Raw genomic sequence first — 5969 nt, 5'->3', positions numbered from 1 at the left:
GTAAACATTAAAATGATTATATAATGCCTAATTAACTCGGTTAAGGCATCCTAAATTTGTCGTTCAAGTAGTTTCCTTATGCATGCATCAATTTACTTTCTTATTTTAAAATAAAAAACGATCACATTCATTAGAATTTGCACTTAGATTGGGCAAACTTGATGTGAGATTGGAGTAGGAAACTTTTTCAAGTTAAAGTCTATTTTAACGTAGAGCACTCAACAGGGCGTATGAACAACTGGAAAGCATTTGTTAAATTATTTAGCATAGAGGAGGAAAAGGACCGACAAACCTCCCAAAGTAACGTAGCTTCAATGTTTCAGTGTCCGTGTTGCCCATTTCAGGAATACTCCTTTACTTACCCTTTTGATAACCGCGTTTTCTGGGAACAAAGTAATAAGAAAATTACTGTAAGATACACAGATTGAAACACCATCACCTTTCTTTTTCATTTTCTAAGTGTTATAAACCAATGGAAACAAATCATTTTTTTAGGTCTTACTATCATTTTTGTTATATCTTCGAAAAATAATTTTTGAAAACTATCTTCTTCTTTTTGTTAATCGAAAACTTTAGGTTGACTCCTTTATAAAGAATTTGATTGCTCCATGCACAAACAAAACATTTGATAAACTCTTATGATCTATTTTAACGAAATTTAAGGTTTGATTAATTAATTCACCTTATCATCAAACTAAAATAACTATCATGACTACTATTGACAATCGTACTAAAAATTATTATAAATGTCCGTTGACAAAATAGAAAAAAAAGAAGAGAGGAGATTATACATTTTCCAATCATCCTTTTTTTTCCTTCTTCATAATGATCAGCCTTTACAATATAAAAACATCTATCAATGTTCATTCTCTCACTTATCATTATTCTTCATTAAAAATATAATAGATAATCCGCTTGTGATCTCTATAAAATCTATTTATTTTATCAACAATTTTAATTAATTATAATTAATTAATAGTAAATTTAGTTGAGGGTGTCACGAAGAAGAGTGTATTAAAATGATCCCCGTCATTGTGATCCGCTTATGGTGCATTAAAGCACATGGGAGATGGGGTCTCTCTCGACTCTCAACCGGTAACCATATCTTCCTCAACGTGGGCTGCTGCTTCTTTCCAAAACACCACCGCCTACCCTCTGCTATTCCCTGCTTTTCACGCGGCCAACCTATATAATAAAGAGTAACACAAAAAGATACTTTTGTTTTGCTGGAAAAAAAAGTTGAAAAATTCAATGTAATATTCATTCATATAAATTCATAAAAAGTTGAAAAATTCAATGTCTGTGTGTATAAATGAACCATGAATCGGTTGCTTCTGACTACAATGATCATACTTCGTAAACAATGAACAAATTCATCAAAAATACTCCCAGGATAAATTAATTAACTAAGATAAATGTTTTTGCGAATCCAGTTTATCTTTTCTGGCGATGAAAAAGCGTGGTTTCTTTGTCGGCAATGGACTTTCAACCTCTTCATCTCCGTACTTTTGACTGAATCTTCCGTCTTTTTTCACCAGAGAAATCCGGCAAAGCGGGTAAGTTCAGGTCAAAGTCAAAGTCGGGTACACGGTGGCTCTGGCTCAACGCGCCGCCGTCTGATGTCGTCACACCGCTGACACTGACGTTGGGACTACCGGTCTTGTTGTTGTTGCCGCCTTCGTAGTGGCAACGTTTGTGGCCTCCCAAGGCTTGACCTGTAGGGAAACTCTTGTGGCAGATGGAACACTCGTGAAGCCTACCGCTACCGTTAGTTATTGCGCCGGTTGTCGATGGATTATCGACGTTGGTGGTAGCAGCGGCATCGGTGGAGGGCTTGCGGTGGCTGGCTTTATGCCCGCCCAAAGCTTGATAAGAAGGAAAACCCTTGTTGCAAACGCTACACTTGTACGACAAGTTCAAAGGCGGAGGAGGAGCTGCAGTAGGCGGAGGCGGAGCGGTGACGAAGAGGGAGAGCGGCCACGAGCGAGCATGATGAGACAGAGAGCGAGGTACTCTTCTTCAGTGGTAGGTTGGACTTGAAGTTCAACAGAAGAGTCGATGCGTTGGCGTTTAGAACGTTTGCCTTTCTTCCAAGTATCGATGTCGTTATATTTGTTGGGAAAGGAGTAGCCATGGTAGCAAATTCAGAGCTTTAGAGCCATAGATGTGTTGCAGAAAGTGAGTGAAAATGGTGGGGATATATATAGGGAGAAGTGGCAGCTAAGGAATGAGCAAAGTCGATCAACTACGAGGAAATGAGCTGTCTATGGTGGCGCCAAAGACTGCTTCCAAATCAATGCAATGCTGCTACTATTTACACCTTTTTAACAAAAGGTAAAACCAAGCCACTTGAATTTTTCAGGTTTTAGGTCGTGTGCACCACCACTCATTTGGTCAAATTTTGATCCAATTTGGCATATTAATAAAAAAAGGAGTTAATTGTACAAGAGATACTCAAATTATGATCTTATTTTAGATTGATCTTTAAATTTTGAAATATAAATTTAAAATATTATATATAAATCTCCAAACTATAATCTCGTTCTAAATTAATTATTAAACTTTTAATTATACTATATCATTCATCATACTATTAATTTATTATATTATGATCATTTTGTTAATGTAACATTAATTCTATTAATTTTTTAAAATTATGAGAGTTGAATATGTGATATTCTAATAAAATTTAATATGTTTTTAAGGTTTAGAGTTGGACACACAACCTTCTAAAAAATTAAGGCATAATGTAAAAAATGTCTCCAATATTTAATTAAATAGTCACTTTAACTCGTATTCTTTTTAGAATATTTTACTCCCAACACTTCATTTTAAAGCAAAAAAATTCCCTTAATAGATTAAAATCGTTAGTCAACAAACTTTAAAATTTTTTTTTGCCCTAAAATAAAATATTATGATTTACCCTAAAATGAAGCATTAGGTTAAAATACTCATAAAGAAAAAAAAAGGTCAAATTGATTATTTAGTCAAACATCATAAATTTCTTTTTTGCCCTGAAATGAATATTAATGGTCAAAATGTTCAAAAAAAATATAAATTATAGTAATTATTTAATCAAATATTAGAGATATTATTTACAATAGGTAAAAAGTTAATATACTTTTAAAAAGACATGAGATTTTTCCAGAAAGACTTGGATTCAATTTTTATGACTTTTAAATATAGATTATTTTCGGTTTTAATATAAAAATAAATTTTCAAATTATATATTTTTTCAATGACGAATCTAATTTTAAAAAAAAACACAAATATATTAATAACAATATTTTTCGTATGAAGTTTATAAAAATAAAATTTCACAATTAACCTCATAAATGATTCTCCATCTTGGAGAGTTACTGCAATTACTGCCCAAACAAAAATTAAAAATGTAAAAAGTCAATGACGTGTTGATACGTAATTGGTTGATTGTAACGTTATTTTGGTCGTAAGAATGTGCTATTTTTTGGTACTTCGTCGATGGTCGGAAGTTCACACTGCGATATTTTTAATATATAATTAAAAAAATATTATCAGTTTTATTATTATTTAAATAATAAAATTAATAAAAAAATTATTTAAAACAATATTATTTTTATTTAAAAGATTAATTTTTTAATATATTCAGTAAAATGTTTAATAATAATAAAATTAATAAAAAAATAACAAAACTAATAATGTTTATTGATTTTTATTAACAAAATCGATAAAACATCTAATAATAATAAAATTAATAAAAATAATAATATTTTTTTATTAATTTTATTATTTAAATAATAATAAAATCGATAATATTTTTTTAATCATATATTAAAATTATCGGACGTCATCATTTCTTGATACCTAGCCTCTATAGGAAAGAAAGATATCAGCTTATTCCCAATAAACATCCATTATTGGCCACGTGTGCAACTGAAACAATTCTACTCCCCATCATTATCTTCCTTGTTTTCTAGAATAATCTGCCCTTTTCTCTTCCACTATTACTCCTTTTTAACTTTCAATGATATGTACTTTTCCGTCCCTTACTTTAACATTCAGATAGTGTTTGGTTGGCGTGAATTCTTTAAAATTAGAAAAAAATTAGAATTTAATTTTATTATTTTCTTATATTTGGTTTAAATTTTTATATATTCCATCAAATTTTTTAAGAGAATTTGAATCTTTCATGACTTCAACTTTTAATCAAATGAGGAAAAGTGAATTCTATTCATTATATGATGAAATTCAATTCCCTTGTTGGAGGGAATTAAAATTTGATCATACTACCCTCATCAATCTTTTGGTAACTTATTTATATATTGAATAAAAATATTTTTTTATTATTTCGGGTCGGGTCGGGTTTCTAATTCATATATTCGGGTCGTGTCGGGTGAAACTTTATTTTGGTCAGATCAGGTCGGTTTTTTTAAGTGTGATATTCGGGTCGGATCGAGTCCGGGTTTAGGGTGAAAAAATACCCGACCCAAAAATATATATAATTTTACCTTATATATTTAGAAATAATTACAATAATTCTCCTCTATATATACTTTTTTTTCAATTAAGTCATTGTTTTTATTGAATACAAATATTTTTTATTATTATTTCGGGTCGGGTGGGGTCGGATTTCTAATTCATATATTCGGGTCGAGTTGGGTGAAACTTTATTTGGGTCGGGTGGGGTCGGTTTTTTTTAAGTGTGATATTCAGGTCGGGTCAGGTTCGGGTTTAGGGAGAAAAATATCTGACCCGACCCAAAAAATATATAATTTTACCTTATATATTTAGGAATAATTATAATAATACCCCTCTCTCTATATATATATTTTTCCAATTCAGTCACTGTTTTTTATTGAATAAAAATATTTTTTTTATTATTTCGGGTCGGGTCGGGTCGGGTGAAACTTTATTTTGTTCGGGTCGGGTCTCGGATGGATGTTCCCTTGTTCTCGGGTCGGGTGGACCAAAAACTCGACCCAACCCGACCCATGGCCATCCCTAATTGAGATGATTTTAACTTATAATGTTTATTAGCATGATTTTTATAATTTATTGAAATGAATAATCAATCAATAAAATTAAAATTTAATTTTTTTAATTTTTTATAATATATTACTACATGTAATTTATAAAACAAACTAAAATATAATATGGAATTGGATTCCAATTCAATTTCCTGTCAACCAAACATAATATAGAATTGGATTTCAATTCCTTCACAGATTCCAATTCCCTCAGAAACATTCTAGCGAACCAAACGCCACCTCAATTTCTATGTTCTTTTCGGTGTAATTTACCTGATGACTTTAACATTGAGTTGCAATTTGGTCCATGGCTATTTTTATATAGTTTTAAAATAATGGTTAATATTTTTTATCTATTGATTAAAAATATAAATATGTTAAGATTTATATTTAAAATTTGATTTAATAAAAAATAGCTAAGGACAAATTTATATTAAAAAGGTCAGGAGCCTAAGTACATTATTAACCCCAGATTAGCGGCTAAATTATAGATCAAATAAAAGTCGTAGATCAAATTGCACCCAACAAAAATTGAGGAACCAATTTGAATTTTCTTTAAACTTTGGTTAAGTTTAAATTTTAATTTATTACTTGAAAATAAAAAATATATTATTTTATTCGAAATTTATAGCTCAATCATTAATACTGTTAATATTTATACCAAAAACAATGTGTTTTAACTGAATTTTTAATTAAAAAACCTATTTTATTAAGTAAATGTTACATTTTCTCCTTTTTAATAACTAAAAAAATGGAGGGATTGTTTTGTTAAAGATGAAAGTATTAAGGGTACTTTTATGGAAAATCATCGACGAGTTGAGTTCCAAGTAAGGAGAGTGCAGTAGTAGGAGAGAGTGGAAGAAACAGTAGCTTAACAGAGCCCGAAACAGACAAGCAATACAGCACCAACGCGCTATTATTCTGGGTGGCCTACACGTGGAAAAATTTCGGGGGTTCTCCCTT

The 5969-nt window shown here is 30.5% G+C and overlaps 1 pseudogene; it reads right to left on the bottom strand.

Annotated features, from left to right (window-relative positions):
• Positions 1 to 1284: 1284 nt before the first annotated feature.
• Positions 1285 to 2135, bottom strand: LOC120202211 (annotated as a pseudogene).
• Between the last annotated feature and the right edge of the window lie 3834 nt (positions 2136 to 5969).

The sequence above is a fragment of the Hibiscus syriacus genome, unplaced genomic scaffold (assembly GCF_006381635.1).
Source record: "Hibiscus syriacus cultivar Baekdansim isolate YM2019G1 unplaced genomic scaffold, ASM638163v2 tig00008289_pilon, whole genome shotgun sequence".
NCBI classification, from domain to species: domain Eukaryota; kingdom Viridiplantae; phylum Streptophyta; class Magnoliopsida; order Malvales; family Malvaceae; genus Hibiscus; species Hibiscus syriacus.
Note: the sequence above shows the minus strand (reverse complement) of the source record. Positions and strands in the feature narration are given on the sequence as shown.